This window comes from Manis javanica, chromosome 2 (assembly GCF_040802235.1).
Source record: "Manis javanica isolate MJ-LG chromosome 2, MJ_LKY, whole genome shotgun sequence".
NCBI lineage: Eukaryota > Metazoa > Chordata > Mammalia > Pholidota > Manidae > Manis > Manis javanica.
In genome coordinates, this window is record NC_133157.1 from 84,176,425 (window position 1) to 84,196,899 (window position 20,475).

The 20,475-nt window shown below is 42.9% G+C and overlaps 1 long non-coding RNA gene and 1 pseudogene across 1 annotated transcript; both read left to right on the plus strand.

The window, feature by feature from the left end:
- Window positions 1-809: 809 nt before the first annotated feature.
- LOC108393436 (cell cycle control protein 50A pseudogene) lies at window positions 810-2,177 on the plus strand (annotated as a pseudogene).
- A 4,610-nt stretch (window positions 2,178-6,787) lies between these two features.
- On the plus strand, window positions 6,788-11,915 carry LOC108393439 (uncharacterized). Its single transcript, XR_012127788.1, has 3 exons — window positions 6,788-7,068; window positions 8,697-8,900; window positions 10,692-11,915. It is a non-coding gene; the product is annotated as an uncharacterized lncRNA (long non-coding RNA).
- Window positions 11,916-20,475: the final 8,560 nt, after the last annotated feature.

A 20,475-nucleotide genomic window follows, 5' to 3' on the forward strand; every position in this document is an offset into this window, starting at 1 on the left:
TTTCAGTTAATTTTTATATTTGGTGCAAGGTACAAATCTGAGTTCAAATCTTTGCATATGGAAATCCAATTGCTCAGCACCTTCCTTTCTCCACTGCATTGCTTTTCGATTTTATCAAAGTCAGTTGTCCATATATGTATGCATCTCATTTCTGGACTCCCTGTTTCATTCCATTGATCCCAGTACCATATGTTTTTATTGTTATAGCTTTGAAGTAAGTCTTGAAGTCACATAAGTGCTAGTTCCCCAACTTTGTTCTTTTTAAGTTGTTTTGGCTATTCCTGTTTCTTCAAGTCGGATGGTAAACCTAGTCTCTGTCATTTCCCAGTGGGTTGGAAGTCCGAAGACTCTTTGAAAATTCCTGATTAGAATTTCTAATAATTTTTTCTCTTACATGACTGTATCGATTTTCATTTATAGCAGCTGATTCCCTTTTTATTATTACATTATTACTATTATATATTATATATTACCATTATTACCACTATCATTATTAGGCTTTAAAATGCATTCTGGGTCGTCACAGGGCCTATAGCCCTGGCGCGTCCACCTTTTCCCTCCCCGTTCCGCTCTCCTCCCTTTCCCCTCCCCGTTCCGCCCTCCTCCCTTTCCCCTCCCCGTTCCGCCCTCCTCCCTTTCCCCTCCCCGTTCCGCCCTCCTCCCTTTCCCCTCCTCCTTCCGCCCTCCTCCCTTTCCCCTCCCCCTTCCCCCCTCCTCCCTTTCCCCTCCTCCTTCCGCCCTCCTCCCTTTCCCCTCCCCCTTCCGCCCTCCTCCCTTTCTCCTCCCCGTTCCGCCCTCCTCCCTTTCCCCTCCTCCTTCCGCCCTCCTCCCGTTTCCCCTGCCCCGGCCCCTCAGTCCGTCCCCACTTCCTCCGCCCCTCCCTCTGGCGTCCGCCTCATCCGCGGGAGGCTGTCCCGCCCCTTCCGCCCTCCTCGCGGGGGCGAGAGCGGCAGCGGTGCTCGCGAGTCTTCCGTCAGGGTCAACGGGCGGGTCCCCGGGGCGGCCTCCCTGCGCGTCGCCGAGCCGCGCCGCGGGGGGCGATGGCGATGACCTACAACGCGAAGCGTGAGGTGGACGGCGGGCCCCTATGTGCCCGTGGGGGCGCCGCGAAGAGCCGCACGCCGGGCACCACGGCCTTCAAACAGCATCGGTTGCCTGCCTGGCAGCCCATCCTGACGGCCGGCCCGGGGCTTTCCACCGTCTTCATCATCGGCCTCATCTTCATCCCCATCAGCATCGGCATCGCCGTCACTTCCAACAGCGGCCGCGAGATCGAGACGGATTATACCGGAACAAACCCTTCCAGTCCCTGCAATAAATGTTTGTCTCCACATGTGACACCTTGTGCTTGTACCAGTAACTTCACACTGGAACAGCCATTTGAGGGCAATGTGTTTATGTATTACGGGCTAATTTCTATCAAAACCATCGTCGTTATGTGAAATCTCGAGATGATAGTCAACTAAATGGAGATTCTAGTGCTTTACTTAACCCCGGTAAGGAATGTGAGCCTTATCGAAGAAATGAAGACAAACCAATGGCTCCTTAGGGCGCCATTGCCAACAGCATGTTTAATGATGCATTATAGAGTTGTTTCTGGTTGGCAGTGAATCTGATCCTATGTCTCTTCATTTGTAAAAGAAAGGGATTGCTTGCTTGGTGGACAGATAAAAATGTGAAATCCAGAAATCTCCCTGTAGGAGAAACACTGGAAGAACGATACAAAGGTACAACAAAGCCAGTAAACTGGATTAAACCAATATACATGCTGGATTCTGAACCAGACAATAATGGGTTCATAAAGGGGGAGTTTATTGTTTGGATGTGTACTGCAGCATTACCTATTTTTCGTAAGTTATATCGTTGTACAGAGTGGAAAAGTCATTTACACGCCACATTACCAGCTGGATGATACTATTTGAATATCACATACAATTATCCTGTACATTCTTTTTTTTGGTTATTAACCTTTGAGTTTTTTTTATATCATTAATATACACTTACATGAGCAGCATTGTGGTTACTAGATTCCCCCCATTATCAAGTCCTCACCACATACCCCATTACAGTCACTGTCCATCAGCGTAGTAAGATGCTATAGAATCACTACTTGTCTTCTCTCTGCTGTACTGCCTTCCCTGTGCCACCCGCTACATTGTGTGTGCTAATTATAATGCCCTTTTCTGTACATTCTTTTGATGGACGAAAATTGATTATCTTGAGCACTATTTTATGGATGGGAAGAAAAAAACCAATTTTGGTGATTGCTTACATCACTATTGGATCCATCTCCTTCCTTCTGGGAGTTGTATTGCTAGTAATTAACCATAAATATAGAAACAGTAGTAATAACTGCTGACATTACCATTTAATTTTATATTCTGAAAACATTTACTGCATGTGCATCCAGGCCGTCCTATTCAACCTAGCTTTTAAGTGCTTATGTCTGGTTAGTATGTCATTTTTGAAGTTGGCACATAACTTTTTTTTCTTAAACAGTCTTTGTCCTTTGCATCTTGCTTATGGATGACTTATGAAAATTTATGACGGGTATAAAACAAATTAGCTCTGTTGATCATATCAATACTGTAACTGCTGAAATGATGTCTGCTTTTGTTGGGACAGGCCAGTGACGCAGAGGCTCTTTCATGTGAAGCGTGCCTCCTGCTTCAATGTTCTTGCTGTGTTGATAATAGCATATAGACATATGATGCTGTGCATGTGCACCTGTCGTGTGAAGAAAGGATTACAAGATGTATGAGTATAATGACTTGTTAACCTTCCAGGATTCAGAGTTATGAAAAGACGAAAGACCAAATCTAAATAAAACACTTCGTCATTTTCAAAATAAATAAATTAAATTAAATTAAATAATAAAATAAAATAAAATGCATTCTAATCTTTCATTTGTTATAATTATTCCTCAGAGTCAGGGAAGGGCAGAAAGTCAAGAAGAAATTTTCTGACCAGGAAAGAGGCTTGATTTTCTACTGTTTTAATTCTCTTCTTACTAAAAATTCCTATAGAGTAAGTTTTCTCAAATTCTGGTGTACATCAGAATCATTAGAGGAGTGTACTTTAAAAATACAGATCCCCAACACTCCCTCTCTCCAACCCAGCATCTCAGAGTACAGGCAATCTGTAGGATATTTTTAAGCCAGTATTCAGGGGACTGTGATGTATACCAAAGGTTAGGAGCCTCCATTATAGAGAAGCCTTGCAGACCACCTAGACCAGGCACTGGAAAAGTACTAAGTTGTAAATTTCTCTCCTCAGTATTCCCATTCCTTTTTACCCCTCCACGTAGGCTCTTACATCTCTCTGTCTATCCCTAGCAGAGTAGACTTTCACAAATTATTTCAAGTGTTGTTCTAGAAATACCATATTGGCACGTTTTCTCACACTGCCTTCCAAATCACACAGTCAACAGCTTCGTGGGAGATTCTGCCTGCCCCAAGCCCTGCTGGATTATTGGTTCAGGGTGCATATAAGCAAACATCAGCCTTGGGCGGACTGGGTAAACGAAGCAGTGGATGCAGTGTGGACCCCTGCAAAGCGGTGAATGAGCTGGGCCAGTCAGTGCCTACACTGTGCAAAATATGCAGAATCGGTCAGTCCAGAGACAAATCAGACTGGTGGCTGCCAGGGCCTATGGGGAGATGGGGTGGGGAGTGACTTCTTAGGGTTACGGGCTTTCTTTTGAGGTGACGCAATGTTTTGGAACTAGACAGAGGTGGTGGCTGCACTAAATGCCAGGAATTGTTTGCTTTAAAATGGTGAATTTTATGTTATGCGAATTTCCTCTAAAGAACAAAAGGTGGGGAAGTGGGTGCTATAGTGACACCCTTAGGGCCCCCAGGGAAAGTGTTCCATGGGAGAGCCTAGGGGACACACCCCATGTCAGGCATGTGCTGGTGAGGGGATGTCATTCAGTTCTGTGTGGCCACCTCTGCAGGGCCGACAACACGAGAGGAAGGCACAGAACCTGGCTCTCTGAGAGCAGTTGGGGTGACAGGATCCCGAAGCACCTGAGGCCAGGTGGCAGTGTTTACCTGACCCAGGTTGGGAGTGGGCATGATTGCGCCGCAATTACTGTAAGTCTCAGCAGGTCAGAGGGGCAGCTGAGAGGCTGGACCCACAGGGCCTGCATAGGTGCTTCGTATATGTAACAGTATATATATGTAATAAAACACAAAGAACCAGCAGGTTCCTTAGAAACTTGGGATAACCCTCAGGTGCTCAGGCTTTGCTGGGGGAGCTGGGCACACCAGGTCGGGCCCCTTGGGTATGGGCACCGTTGTGGGTGGGGAGGAGGGGTCTCCTGAAGATAAGTCCATATCTGGGATTGAATATTGGGTGAAGAGGCAATCCTCAGACGGAAACGGAGGCGAATGGCAGGCCCCAGGTAGATGAGAGAGGGAAGTCCTCTCTCTTTTGCTCTGTGTCTTTTTCAATGGCCTGGATTTTGAGGACTTTGCCTCGTTGATGGTATTCCAGGATGACATGGGACAAAAGCCCCGAATAAGTGGTGGCAGGCCAGCAGCTAAACTCAGAGACATCCCTGTGAGACAGTAGGTCCTGAATGTGCCTGTATGTCAGAATCCCACAAAAGCCTTAAAATATTGCACACACACACACACCCCCCCCGGGTCCTATCCCCATGACAGTTCTTTCAGAAGGTTGAGGAGGGAAAGGGCAAGTGGGAATCGTATTTTCAAATATCAATTCAGGTCATTTTAAGGTGCTCTTCCAATATGAGCTCAACTGCTTTAGGGAATCTTGCAGTGCCATGGACGACGAGGGAAACGTGAACCAGGGTGAACAGAGTCCCAGGGATGAGGAGGCGCCTGTAGAGCCACAGTGAAGGGTTTGGATTTTATCCTTTTTGCAAGAAGACACTGGAGCATTATAAATGGGGAGTGATAGGATTGATTCACACTTTCAGAATTATCATCTCAGAGCTATTAAAATACTACAATACTAAAGGGGTATTATTATCCACTCATGAGAAAAGTCAGATTGTAAGCTTTTAGGGTCACTTCCCTTCATATCTCCACTGTCTTCAGAGTTTTATCTTAAAGCAGAGATGAGTTAGTCATTTGAACATTTTACCATGGAATAACAAAGCCACAGGGTTGGGAAAAGCCTCAAGAGGACACCTAGTTCAACCTGCCAACCAGGCAGGTTTGTACCTAAATCATGTCAGGGAGAGGAAACCTGACGTTTGTGCCACTGCTGACTCTGAGGATCAGTTTCCCATATTCCCTGGTGTGATAAGATCACCACCACTCTGATGAGAAATTTGAATAGTAAAGAAATTAAACAACAAGAAAACAAGAAACTAAAAAATCCCTGGGACCTTTGGATACTCCAAATACCGTCTGCTTAAATCCCCCCTCTGAAAACTCCAATCTACCATTGGACCTTTTACATAAAATTACATCGGTTCAAATCCATTCCACAAATGTTGATGGAGCACCAAGTACCTGCACGGTGCTCTGCAGGACACAGGGGAGTGACTGATACCTAAGACACATTCTGAAATGGAAAGTTAGGCCTCTTAAACATCATGTCAAAGGAGATACTTATAAACATGGGAGCACGATCACTATATACCATTATGTGAAAATAGTCACGCCCTATCTGATACTGTTTTGGTAAAACCAAAGAAAGTTGAGAGAGAGAGAAGGATTGGAATAATCCTCAAGTTACAGGTATAAAATTTTAAACAAAGACATATGATATGTGTTTAAAAATGATGTGTATAATTGGAAAATTATATCACAGGACTTCTAGTTTACATCACTTGCTAGTATAAGAAAAGGTAACGTAATAAGGAGAGAGCAAAACACAAAATGAAATGAGGAAGCCTCCTTGCAGGATGGCAGGAGGGGAAGAAACACTGAAAAATCTGCCAAGATCCACGTCACCCTGGTCTTTTTTCAATCCTGGTAACTTTGCTGTTTCAAGCACATGCTGACACACGCCAGTAATGGGAACATATTAGAGTACCAGTGCCCGGAAGAATCCATCTGGCTTTCAAACGTGGTTCCATTATGGGTTTCCATGGCGCCTCCAGGTCCAGAGTGTGGGGAACGTGTCCCCTGGAGCTCAAACAAAATGACAAAGGGACGCTCCGGCTCTATGGCAGCAGATAACATTTCCTTTTCCCACAGAACCACAGAGCCTTTTAAACAGCAAATGGAATAAAGATGTGGGCAGAAGGCCCCCTCCCTGGGGATAAACAGATGGGGAGGAAGAAAGTAGAAAGCAGGTGTATTGCCAAAGAAAAATCAGGAACGTGAAAAACAACAAAATTTCAGAGTTAATTACACACTACTCTTCAAGGAATGAGAGATAAGAAGCCAGAAAAATACTAATTCAATAAAGGTCGAACAGACAATTCTTTCCCTAGTAGGAAAGAAAGGGAGAAGCGAGGAGCATCTTTAAACGCTGGCAATTATGCAAATGGAGAAAGAGTAAAGACTAAATTTCACTGGCCATGAAAGCCCACGTAATGAGGGAGGCTGCCAGAGACAAAACACGGTCTGAAGTGTTTACCGTCTGGAGCACACCAACAGCTCGGGAGGCATTTAGAACACATTATCTGAGTTGTGAAAAATTACCCTCAGAAATCTCAGAAATTAATCAAGGAGTTAAACATTTATTAAAAACAAGCTTAGAGATTATAGGGGAAAGGTCAGGTCTCAAGGGCCAGCGAAAGCTGGGTCAGCTAGTTTCTGTACCGTTTTCTGGTTGTGTTTGACCTGGAGCACGAGGTCCAGATGAAGTGGGGCTCCTGGAGGCCCCATCGGCGTCGACGGCCTCCAGTCCGCCCACAGGGAGAGAGCTGCTGGTGTAAGCTGTTCTTGCGAGAAGTCCATGATGCAACCCAACCATTGAACGACCCGGGACTCCTGACCTCCATGACGTTCGTACCCAGGGGAGGGATGCCAGCGTTTATTTGCAGCCAGCTACCTGCTAGGCTTGAGTACTGGGCAATGTTCAAAATCAAACCCAGCCCGTCTTTCCGTCCACAGTTGCCGAGGCCTAGACTGCAATGCCCAGGTGAGTGAGGCACTTGCTGTGGGTGACAGACTTCTGCCTGCCACCGTTTTGGTCAAATTGGAAAGGTCATTTGAATGGACAAGAGAGTCCGATGCGCTTCTTAGCTCAAGACTGAAGACGGGAGACATGCACAGAGTTATGCTGGAGGTGGTGAAGAAGAGGGTTTTTCCTGTTGTCTAGAGAGTTTGTACACACACCCCTCTGTGTGCGAGTCCTTGTCACATCAGGAGTGAGACCCAGCAAGCGTCTGATCTTTATGAACCTTTGCCAAAATGTGATGGGACAGAATCTTCAGGTAGTTCAAGAAGTGGAAACAAAAGGGAAAATTTCCTGTCCTCCTACCTTGGACTCATTTACCTTTTCATGAAGACCCAATTCCTGGTTCCTTTCCCTGTAACTCCATGAATTCAGACGTACATGAACATTTTACATGACCACATTTTCACCAGAAAAGGAAGAAAAGGAAGTAAGATTTTTAAAAAATCCCCTTAGCATCCTTTACTCACATTAGAATTTGCAGCAGATATCCTGAACTTCCTAAAGTTCTGTGACACCCTAAATGTCCTGTTCTCTCAGGTGGATGCTGTTTGGGGAGGTGAAAGTGGAATGGTTATGGGCTTTGGAGTGAAAAAGGTCCAGGTCTTCCAATGCCAGATTTGTCAATTCCTAGTTGTGTGACCTTGAACAAAATTTAATCTCACTGAATCTCTGTTTCATTGCTTGTAAAGTGGAAATAATAACATCTACCTTGTGGGAACATTCAGTGCAAAAATGCACATGAGATAAGATGCACTCAACACAGTGATTAGAGCATAGAACAATCTCAGCAAATAGTCACTATCATTATTATTATTGTGACTAGAATTTTGAAATAAATTTTTTCTTTGAACGATTCATTTAAAACCTTTGTATGGGCTTTAATATGTGCCACCTTCTGGACTAAATGTGCCATATGAATGTATGCAGGTATATCATGACAAAGCCCTCAACATGAAAAATATTGCCTACAAATGTTAAGAAGAAAAAATCAAAATTTTCCTAGCCTCCAGTAAATCTTGTTGAGCCAGGTTTATGTATTATTTAAGCGGGTTTTAGTTTCCCCCTCAAATTGAAGGTAACCTCTGGCATTCTTCCTGATGCCTAGAGTTTTGAGTTCTGGTGGTGTTTACATTTCAATGCCCTACAGGTCCAGGAAGTTCAGGTGATGACATCATATAAACTCCAAAATAAAAGTACGATGTGGAAACATTTGTGTTTCAAGTGATGTGCATTAGTATTCAGAGAAAGGAAGAAAGGACGGCTCCTTGCAGAACTCCTTCTGAATGTAACTTATTGTAAATTTAAGCCTCACACTTAGAAGAGTGAGATGTATTAGTCAGGGTTCAGCAGCAGAAAATAGAGGTGCCTATCAGGAGTTGGAAGAACAGGCCTCCAGGGGCTGCTGCCCTGCCATCATCAGGTAGCGAATCAAGAAGCTGCCCCAGAACTGTTGCCTCTGGGATTTTTGTACTTTTGATGCAAGTCTGGGATTGAAAGCCTTGTGGTCTCAGCTATTCTCTTAGAACCACATTTCTTGCCCCAGATGTGTTGGCAGAAACTAAAGTCCCCCCGTGCCTCTTGACCCCCAGGTAGCTGCGCTGTAAACACTGTTGCTCCATCACAAAGTTTGGCAGCAGCAAGATGCTCTGTGCTAACTTCACCTTCAAACATCATGGGGGTGCATTTAATGGAAGTACCCCAGGTCCAGAACCCAGCTGTAGGAGTCTGGAAAGGAGCTTTCTTACTTCTGAAGGAGGTACAGGAAGGCACTCTAGAAGGAGCTGGAAATAATGGTGAGTACCTACCCATCCCAGCATTGTAAGTTGGGTGGGGCAGGGCGGGGCTCAGAAGCTAAAGAACCAAATGTGACCATTGGCTGTGCCCTTACTCATAACTACCTGATCATGGTTAAAGTTCTTGGTTCCTTCCTGTGTACAGCAAAGAAGCTGGGCTATACTCTGAGCACCTTGATAGTTTTTGAAATAAAAATGTGCTTCTATGAAGAACATGTAAGACCATCTTCTGGCACCATCCGCCTGCCATTTACCTCCCAAAAAGAGTGTTGTTTTGTCTTTGTGGTTATTGTCCTTCCTTGGAAGTTTATGGTGGTAGCTGAATCTTAACTGTTTTCTGCTTACAGGGATCCCCCAGATGCCCTCTGACACATCCTAGCTGGGATCTTTAGAAAACAATGGAATTGGCTGTAGTTAGAAATAGGAAAAGGACAGGAAAAAAAGTTGGCAGAGCTGTGGTTCTCTGATCCCACATCTAAATTTCCAAAAGAGTCCCTGAATTGCTTGTGCTGTCAGCCAATATTCCCTGAGCCAGTTCTGTGAACATAACTGAGCTGGAAAACCTGATTCATGACTTGTATCAGCCTAGCTCATGCATTGGGTTGATATATACCCTAAGAAAATCCTTCTTAAAAAATTGTTACAGCAGTGCTGCTCAGACTGCAGTGTGCACTCAGATCTCCTGGGGTCCTGTTAAAGCAGATCCTGACTCAGAGGGTCAGGGGTAGGGTCTGAGATTGGGTGTCTGACAAATTCAGGTGCTTTGCTGAATTTGCGTGGTAGACCATCTTGGAGCAGTGAGGTCTCAGTTTGCATGCACTACACACCCACCCCTGCCTCAGTGCGTGAGTTAAAATGCAAGTTATCTGCTAGACTGTCTTAAACTGAAGATTCTGACCCTGAAGATAAGGAGCTGAAGGATCTGGATTTTTTTCCCAGTAAATATTAACTAGTGATCCTTCCATAAAGGCTCAGAGACACATATCCCCCGGTATCTGGTCTGTAGTTTCTCCCCCTGCCATATTGTCCTATTTCCTTGCCCACTCTTCTGAAGCTAATTCTCTGGGCTTGGGCCTCATTTCCTCATCTGTAAAATGGGGATAGAGACATCTACTGCATACTGGTTGGAGGAATGGGTGAGACACTGCATGGCAAGAGTACTTAGTGTATTACTAGAAGCTTTGAAATGTTACTTGTTCCCTTGTCATGATTATTGTTATCATTGCCTCAAATTTAATTCACCTTGGCACCTCTCCTGTCGGGCATAACAAAAGAAGTCTCCTCAATATTCTCTCTCATTTCCATACATAGAAAACACGCTATTCACTCTTGAAGGATAAGGGTGAATGCGGAATGGTATGAGATGGAGAATTTTAAAAGCTTGCAAATTTTTAGACTGATGTGAAACCCTGTGACTTTATAGAACTGCTTGGCATAGTAAGTTATGGTAAGAAAAAGGAGAAAAATGTGACCAAAAAAAAAATTGAGCAAGTAATCAGAAAAGTAGACATAAGTTAAGAATGAGGATGGTCATGGCAGCTTTATGTATAATGACAAAGAAATTGGAAACACCCTATCATATTATATCCTTGTTTTTCTTTATAGTATTACCATCCAGCTGCGAACTGCCTGATAAAGTAGTTTTACCTGGCTTTGAACTTAATATATATGGAATCATACTATGTATATTCTTTCATTCAACATCATCTTGTTATGTTTTCTGTCTATTTGTTTTCATTGCTACATGGCATTCAGCTAATGTGTTCTTTGTTATTTCTTCCTTCTCCATAGCCTTCCCTGAGCAAACAGACCCACTGCCTCCATGCCCCAGGGATAACAATGCTACAACTGATCAGGTTAAAATGCTTTTTTTATTACTATTATTTCAAGAGCCCAGATCCTCAAAGATTTTTAGCTTAAACGGATTTACTGCAGGGTGTCTCCACCTCCACCTTGTGGACATTCTGGTACAGCTGACTCTCCACTGTGGAACTATCCTGTGCCACGAAAGGTGTCCAGCAGCATCCCTGACCTCTGTTGACTAGGTGCCAGTAGCACCTACTCCATCCTCCACTGTGACAACCAAAAATGTCTCCAAACATTGCCAAATAGCCCCTGGGGGGCAAAGTTGCCCCAACTTAGAACCATCTAGTTGGAAGAATAAGTAAAGAGCCAATGTAAACTGCTCCAACCACATGAAAATTCTCTGGAAGAGAAATTAAGAGGGTCATAAAGGAACACAGAGAGATGCTGGCACAAGATGCCTGTGAGATGGGCTCTATAGACAACCCCCAACTTACAGCCAGGTCCTGGGGTTCAGGGTCAAACGACTGAAACTCCATGTTGGGATCCCAAGCAGAAGACACCCATGTTCCCCATGCCCAGAGAGATGCCAAGGCACATGTTCTCCTGTGCCCATCAGGATGGGAGAAAAAGCTATTTACGCAGGCAGGTCCAAGACAGCCTCAACAGAGCTTCCTGCAGCCCAGAGAAAGCTGAGAGCTGCTGAATTTGTGGTGAGCACCTAAGGGTTATAACAAGACAACACAGGTGACCAGCAGCTGGGCTAGGGAAGGTAGAGCAGCGATCTGCATGCATCAGTGGCTACATTACATAAAAGCAAAAATGAAGATGACACCAAGGACCAGACACTGCCCTCCCCCACTGATGACTTGAATCCACTTAAGCCCCCTAAGAAATTGGGCACAAGTCCAGAAAATGCAAGGCAGATCTGAATTGACTGATAATTATAATTCCACAGTTAGGCAAAATAGGAGCTTAAGAGAAAATTACTGTTTAAAAATAATTTGAATCCAGGTCAATTAGACAAGAAAAAAGGAGTAGAAGGCATCCACATTGATAAGGAAGGAAGAAGTAAAACTGCCTGTATTCTCAGATGACATAATTTTGCATATAGAAAACCCTGAGGCATACTTACATACCAAAAACAAAAAACAAGAAAAAACCTACCAGAACTAAGAAACAAGTTTGCAGGATACAGGATCAAACAAAAACCTATTGTATTTCTAAACACTAGTAATGAACAATCCAAAAATGAAATAAAGAATTCAATGTTCAATATACAACAGTGTTAGAAAGACATTCAGGAATATACTTAACAAAAGAAGTATACAGGACTTGTGTTCAGAAACTATAAAATACTGTTGAAAGAAACTAAAAAGACCTAAATAAATGAAAAGACATCCCATGTTCGTGGATTGGAAGATTTAATATTATTAAGATGGTGATAATCCTCAAATTGTTCTACAGATTCAACAAAATCCCTATCTATCGAAACACCAGTTGCCTTCTTTGCAGAAATTGGAAGGTTGATCGTAGAATTCATATAGAGATGCAAGAGACCCCAAATAGCCAAAACAAGCCTGAAAAGAACAAACTAGGAAAACTCATACTTCAGTTATGAAGTTATAGTATAATCAAAACAGTGTGGTACTGGCATAAGAGTAAACATAGATCAATGGAATAGAATTGAGAATCCAGAAGTAAACCATTACATTTATGGCCAGTTGATTTTTAACAAGTGTGCTGAGACAATTCAATGAAGAAAGAATAATCTCTTCAACAAATGCTGAGACAACCTCATATCCACAAGAAGTTGGACCCACACCTCACACCACATACAAAAACTAATGCAAAATGAATAAAAACCTAAATGTAAGAGCCAAAAATATAAAATTCTTAGAAAATATGTGTTAACCTTTATGCCTTTAAATTAGGCAATGGGTTCTCATCTAGTACACCAAAAACACAAGCAGATTTTTAAAATAGTAAATTAGACCATTAAAATTAGAAAACTTTTGTGCTGTAAAGGACACTACTAAAAAAGTGAAAAAAACAATATACAGAATGGGAGAAAAATTTGCAAATCATATAACTGGCCACAGTTATTCTGGTGCACCAGAATAGCTTATTTTAATTTTTAAATTTGTTCTTTCTGTGGTCTTAGCAGCACCATACAACCAGGGTTCATGTGTTGGCCAATCTCCCCCCACCCATCTCCATCTCGGGTTGCCTAGATGATACCAAACACACCTTTGGGCTGTTCCACAATTCTGAACTTTGTGGATTGTAGTATTTTATATAAAATATAGATAATATTTTACTAAACTAATTTAATAGTTTAATAAAAATGTAGACTCTTCTTCACCCTCTTTCTAACAGAGCAATCCCTGTGTTTGCTTATCTCTCTGCTGGTATTCCTACATTTTTATTTCCATCCCTGACTCTGGGTCTTTAACTGCCCAGAGAAGCAGCCACAGTGAATTATTCTACTGTGACTTTCTCTGAACATAAATACTTCCTACTTCCTAAAACCAAGCCTTGAAAGTAGCTTCTCTTTACCTCTCTCTGTCTGCCAGTATTAACAGCAATATTTTCACAACTCTTGATAGCTTATTATGGATTCTCACTCATCTCATTTCACTTGCACAAGATCCTTGTGAGATCTTATAGCCATTTCCACTTCAGAGCAGCAGGAAGCTGAGACACAAAGAGTGGCAGATCCAGGACTCAAACCCAGGTCTAAAACATCCAAATCTAATAGCACTGTTCTCATTCCCACCAACCCTAAGCCTCTGTGGAGACTCTGATGCCTCCTTCCACTCCTACACAGCTAGTCCATCCCCAAGATTCAGACTGAGCCTGGGACGAGCTCACAGAAGGTGGCCGCTGATGAGGGTCTTGTGTTACCTCTTCCTTTGTAACCTTTCACCAGGTGGCCCTTCTTGTTCCCACACACATTGCAGGATGGTACGCAGGCTTCAGCATCGCCTGGAGGGCGTGTTAAGCATGACTGCTGGACCCCACCCCAAGAGTTTCTGATTCACTAGGCCTGGGTACAGCCTAAGAATCTGCACTTGCAGCTCCCTGCTGGCCTTCGCTCCCTATCCCAGGTCCTCTGTACACCATGGTTCTACTGACTGGCAGTCTCGTCTGTCTTCCCAACCAGACTGCCTCGTGTCAGCCCACCAGGCCTGGCATGTGAGGCTCCTCACAGTCAGACCTGACCCTTGTCCTGAGTTTGAAACCCCTGTGAGGCTCCTCACAGTCTGACCTAACCCTTCTCCTGAGTTCCACCCCCTGCTGCCAATAACTAGCACTTTGACCTGCAAGCACTCAGCCTCTTCAAGGTCAGTTTCCACCTCTGAAAAATGAAATGCTTATTTTGTGGGGCTCTTGACAGGATTAAAGGAGAATAATTTTAAAAGGCCCAACACAACCAAATGACCAGTAGGTATTCAGTAAACCCTACTATTATTTTTTCCCATTCTGCCCCTTGACTGTGGCATGCATATTTCCCTTCTCTACCTACCTCTTCCCCCAGCCTAGAATATCAGCTCTTTTCAGCCCCTTTTCTCCAATCAAGCCCTTTCCATACTTTCAGACTTTGCCTCAAGTCCACAGCTCCATTGATTTGTCCAGCCTGTGGGAACCAGCCTTTCTCTCTTAAATCTGGAGCCCTTAGCTACCTGTTTTCACACAAAACACTCATTAGTCCACAATTTCATACTGCCTTCTTACAACATCCTTTCCACTACTGCATTAGCTCATTGTCACATATTTTCAACTAAATTGTAGGAAGCTCATGCAGTATTTGCATATTAATAATGTCCATAGCCCCACCCAAAATCTCCAGCAGTATTTGCTGAATGAAAAGTTGTATTGTACCAGACTCAACTGAGAATTAAAATATTCAGTTGTATGGCATAAAGAGAAGTAATATGCAACATGAGAATACTGATTATTAAATGTCTTGGCTTCAGACATTAATTTGGCTGTGGGGACTGGATCTGTTCTCAGCAGGGCTTGGAGTATTTTGTAAGCATGAGTTTCTTGGCTGAAATGCACCACTCTGCAGTGAAACCTGTAACCATTCAAAATAAGTGAATTCCATATGCAGGAAAAGTTGAGAGCCAACTCTGGGAACTTTGATTTTCTTACCTCCCACATTTAAAGGAACCACTCTTGTCCCAGTGAGACAACAGACGCAGACATGAACTTTTGTTCTTGGTCTACAGGATATTTTTTTGAAAGGTGGGGAGGGGAGAGGGGGGACAAACAATTTGGAATAAAGATTTCCAGCATTCTCTGTATTCCTGAAACAATGTTGAAATAGACATTTTCCCAAGGAAGCCATTATAAGCTATTGTGTTTGACCATTGCAGAGCTGGTCTTTTCCATTCAAAGCTATTTAATGTTTGCTTATTATTATTCCTGCAGAAACATTTTTGGATCCCATCCTTTCCCTCCACTCTCATGAATATGGTCAAAATAGTTGCACATTGCCATTGGACCAGGTTTCACGTCTGCCACCACACCTAGCTATCTCCACTGTTACTTTGTGGCTGGCTGAGCAGAAGTAACTCATCATTTCATAGATGAATAGAAACTCTGGTCATTGGCTGAACTCTTAGGAGTTCCTTTCTTCTTTTCTGAATACCTGCAATTGTTAAGGTTTTAAATTCATTATCCTGTTTAATCCTCAAAATGCCTCATGGGGAGATCATACAGTTGTCTTTCTTTGACAGAAGACAGAGGACCAACAGGCGAGATGGCATAACTCAGAAGTGACAGGCATTTGGCCATCTCAGGGGTATATATTGACCAACTGGGATACAAGGGACAGGAAAGCATTGGGCAGATAGTTCCACATCTCCCATGGAGTGGTCACTCTTCCAGAAAATTCCCCCTTGGGGAATGGACATACCTGCGGCACAGTCTGCTGTTTCTTTTTGTGGCTCATTGAGATGCCATGGCCAGTGCAGTAATGTGTTCCATCACATTGATTCACATCTTTTTCTGCCTCACACCACCCTTTTCCTTTACCCTCACTGCCCAAGGGTTGTGCCTCCCAAATAAAATATCAGCACCTTAACCATTCTTCAGGCTCTGCTTTCTTGAGGACCTCGGTCAAGGAAAATTATTTTACATTGCCAATTTACAAAATTTGGTTATTGTTTTTAAAATTGCTCACTGAGTCATAAAGAGAATAATGAGCATAGTAACATAAACCAGAACTCAGAAAAGCATCTCAAATGTAAGCAGTGGGCAGGAATACCTAGTGAATATGGAATGAGTCTGTGTGGATCAAATAAGCGATCATTTCACATAAGAAACAGAAAAAGAAAAAGGTCAAGTTGAATGTGTATTGTCTTTGATTAAATTTTGTCAAACTTTTGCTTTATTTTCACACAAAACAATCTGAGTTCCCTAGTGGCACAACTGAGTTTTTATAGGACAAGCACAAGTTTGTGCTTTGTGGTATGCTAAAGAGGAGGCCAAAACCATAGAGACAGCATTTGAATATGCATCCCTTTTAGTAAAAACAAGTAGTTTACTTAGCTGCCATGAATCTTATAAAACCAGTCCCAAATTTACAAATGTTATGCCAGGAGAAAAAGCAGAGAAATTTATTCACAAAATTCTGGCACAAAACATCTCTATGGACATCACATAAAATTCAATGGCATAAAATGTGGAAAAGCCAATATTATATGTGCATGAGCAGGTATTTTACTTCATAGCTGGATAAAATGCTCATGTTGAACATATGAGTCAACTTTTGGCCCATGTACAAGTCAAGTTAGGCTGGACTATATACGGTAACAAACAAACCCTGAAACCATGCCTCTAAAGCCTGCTGCAGCTGGGGGACCCCCTTCCATGTTGTAGCTGGGCCATGTAGCACAAGGGTCTTTCAAGGTCCCTGCAGCATGGAAGAGATGAAGGAGGCATACTGGCTCTTAAATACATTGGTCTGGAAATGACACGCTGAGAAATGCCAGTAGGAGACAAGGTGGGTACAACATAACATAATGATCGTCCCTGCCATAGCACTTGTATGAGGGACAAGAATGAATCACTTTGTCCTTGCTGCTTACCCATGAGAACCCATACTATGGGAAATGACATGTGTGTGTGACCTGGAAGAGCTGTCATGGGATCTGTGTCCTCAAGAGGGGGATTGCCAGATAAAGACAGGAAGCTATGTCTGAGTGTCAATCCACACTCAGGATCATTATCCCCAGAGAATAGCCAGTGGCTGATGGCATGCATGCTCCAGATCTTGAGTCTGTGTTTAAGGAAATGAAGAAAAGTGCACCTGTAATCCAAATGGATGTACTTTTAGTATATGGATTATAGGTGCAATTTTCCTCTTGGCAAGAAACAAACAGCAAATACAAGACATTATTTTCCTGAAATGAATTGTGACAGCTGTCAAAGTGAAGAATACTCACATGAGGTTTTGAAGTGAAGAATGATAATTTCAGTAAAAATCATTTCTGTGATTTCTGGAAGTTTGTTCAGGTGACATCTGGCAGAAAAATTTTCAGTATCTTGGAAGATCTAAATCAATTGCATCAGACCCAAACTACAAAAATTCTTAGCATTGGGAATAGCCTATCTGGATTTCATAAGACAGCCAAGCTGTATTGTAAATGCTCAGCCCCTGAGAACTGGACTCTTCCCAACTCCAAGTGATTCCTTCACTCGTAGGTGACATAGACCTATGTTGTTGGGCCTATTTAAAGACTCAATTATTTCCAGGAATATATGCAACCCAAGAGTGGGTTAGGCACCCATTCACCACTGTCTCCCAAGCTGAAACACTCCATCTTTCAGCCTTTAAGCAGGATAAGCCCGTGTCACATCACACTGCAGATGCTAAGAGGCCTCCTAAGGAGAAGCTTCCTCATGCTGTAACTCATTAGAAATAAGAAATAAAAAAAAGAGCAAATGGGAACCCTCACCTTTGTATCCACTTACTTTCTACTAGATGCATAAAAATAACAAATATTTTTATTGAAATTTTTGATGTTTTCCTGAAACTTTTAAGTTTTCCTGAAATTGCCAAATATTCACGGCAAACCATTTATAAATGAAAAAATGTTCTGGGAACACCTTACTTGCTCCAGTGAACAGCCTCTGGGGAGTTGGTAGAGTTGCAGGGCTTGTCTTTTCTGTGAGCTGCTAGGCCCCAGGGGAGGTTGGGGGTGGGAAGCCACAGGCCTTATGCCCCTTGTGGTCCCTTTACCTCCTTCTGTTCCCTTTGTCCGCTGTACTGCAGGTCTGAGCAGGAATATCCAAATCCCTAGGGTCCAGATGGTGAAGTTCCATCTAGATGTGAAGCAGATACTCACTTATTAAGGGCCTGGAGGCCAAGAGCAACTATCAGCCAACAGAAAAGTTGAGACGCAGTGACTCTGAATCCCAGGGGAGACAGGAAGGCTCTGCTGATGCTGTGGGCTGTCTAATGTCACAGCATTTCTCCTCTTTCTCTCTCTCTCTCTCTCTGTCTCTCTCTCTTTTGCCTGCAACTATCCATAAGAAATATGTTTCCCAACACAACCCAATACATCTTCATATATATATATATATATATATATATATATGTGCACACATTTATAATGGAAACAAGTTTCCCAAATCAGTACTTCCCCTTCCCCTTTAAAATGTATTCAGATATTTTATCTTATTTTCCATTCTATCCTATGTTTTCCATTCTATCCTATGCTATTTCATTTTTTAAAATGTTGCTCAAATGGGGAACAGATCCGTGGTTTCCAGGGCCTTGAACAAAAGGGTGATGGGGGAGAGGGTGGCTATAAGGGGGTAACATCCCCTTCCGTGGAGAGGGAGAGCTCTGTATCCTGATTGTGGTGGTACAAATCTACATGTCATGAAATTATACACACACAAAGGTGTGCATGGAACAGCTGGTGAAATCTGAGTAAGGTCTATCATTGCAGTAGCTAAATGTACTGGGCCAATATCAAGTTCTTGGTTTTGATGTGATACTGACAACCATTAGTAAAATGTAACACTGGGGAAGCTAGTGGTGGGCATGGGACCTCTCTGAACTATTTTTGCAAGTTCTTGTTCATCTACAATTATTTCAAAACAAAAGTTTTAAAAAATACTACTTAAGACCCATCCAATTGATGTCATGAGGTCACAGCCCATTGTTTAGAAACTAAACCCTATCTCACCGAGGGCAGGTGCTGGATGGGCCTGCAGCTGTAGCTACACACACTAATTCGTCTGAAGAGGTGCTCAGCCTGCGCACACTTACACTTGAGCTGCCCAGAACACCACCCTTTAGCCCTGATATCCACCCCATGGACTGGCTGCCAAGGGCTGCATTCAGGAGACAGGCTTTGTTCCATTGCCTCTGTGCATCATCCTCTGAATGTCCCTACCCTATCCCACCCCCCTAAAAAAAGAGACACTAGCTCCTCATTCCACTTCCCAGACATTAGAAGCGTTTCTCAAAGTGTGGCCCTCTACCCCCTACCTCCCTCACGTCTTTGCTAAGAACGCAGATTCCTGGTACTCATTCAGACTTACTTAACTAAGCTTTTCGGGGGTGGAGTGTGAAAATACACATTTTAAACAAGCTCTGCAGAGATTTCATCATTATTGGGATTTATTATCTTATTAGCTCCCAAGTTATCAGGAGACTTGGAGACATTTGCAAAAGCTGGACACGTGAATACGTGGGATGTCGGTTCCAACAGATGCTGGACGTGTGGCTGTGTTTAGAAGTTCCTTCTTGTGAAAATAGGATTTCTGAGGGTGGCTTTCTCTCCAACTTAGGCAATAAAGTTTCCATGTTGACATAAGCCATGTTTCCTGCCTTTTGTGACAAAAACATTACTATGTAGTGACTCAGTTTCCCCAAGTGTGGGGACAAAATTCCAGTTATCTCCCTAATTCACAGCACTTCCCTAGATGGTGACCATTTGTTCTCAGATGGAAGTGACATTAGCATAAATGGGTGCATATTTTATAAACACAGGCGCATGTGTTTCATATACTACCTAAATTTATTTACACATTCTGTAAACACATGTATATACAGAGCCACATGGACACTTTTAGGGGAGCAAGTGGAATGTTCTGCTCATGTAAACACCACAGTTGATGCCTTGGGGGCTTTTTCCTCAGGTGGCAAATGGGTTACCACTCAGAAGCTCTCAGTTACTACCTTTCCCCAGGTAAAAATGCACCCTGCAGTGTGAGTCAGCCTCTATAATTTTCTCAACCCTCTCCCTCCCTTCAGAAAGTCTTGGCCTTTATTGGAAAACTAACACATCCTAAAATGGTAATGATTTCTAATAAGTCAGTATCATGGCCTTCTCAGATAGCATATCTCTAGGTAAATTCCTAATACCTGACCTTAATGAGGGGAAGTTTGATTAGGTTGTGAGATCATTACTTTCTGTCAATTAGATCTCACAGCTCCCTTCTGATTACACCAAAGGTCTTGGACATTCTTGAAGTCAAGTTAAAATGAACCTAATTCTGGAAAGTCAGACTTTCACCAAGCTGGGGGTGGGATGAAAAGGCAGTAATGATACTCGTAGGTGATGAAATAGTCTCTCTACTAAGCCTCCCCCATGAGAGTGAAATAGATCTAAATGTTATCTCTTGCATCAGGGATACTTAACAATCAGTTAAGCTGTGTCCCCTGAGCTCAATGAGACATTTTTTTTTACTAGGTACTAAATATAATACGAGGGAAAGGAATGTTAGGTAGAAACTGTGCTCCCCA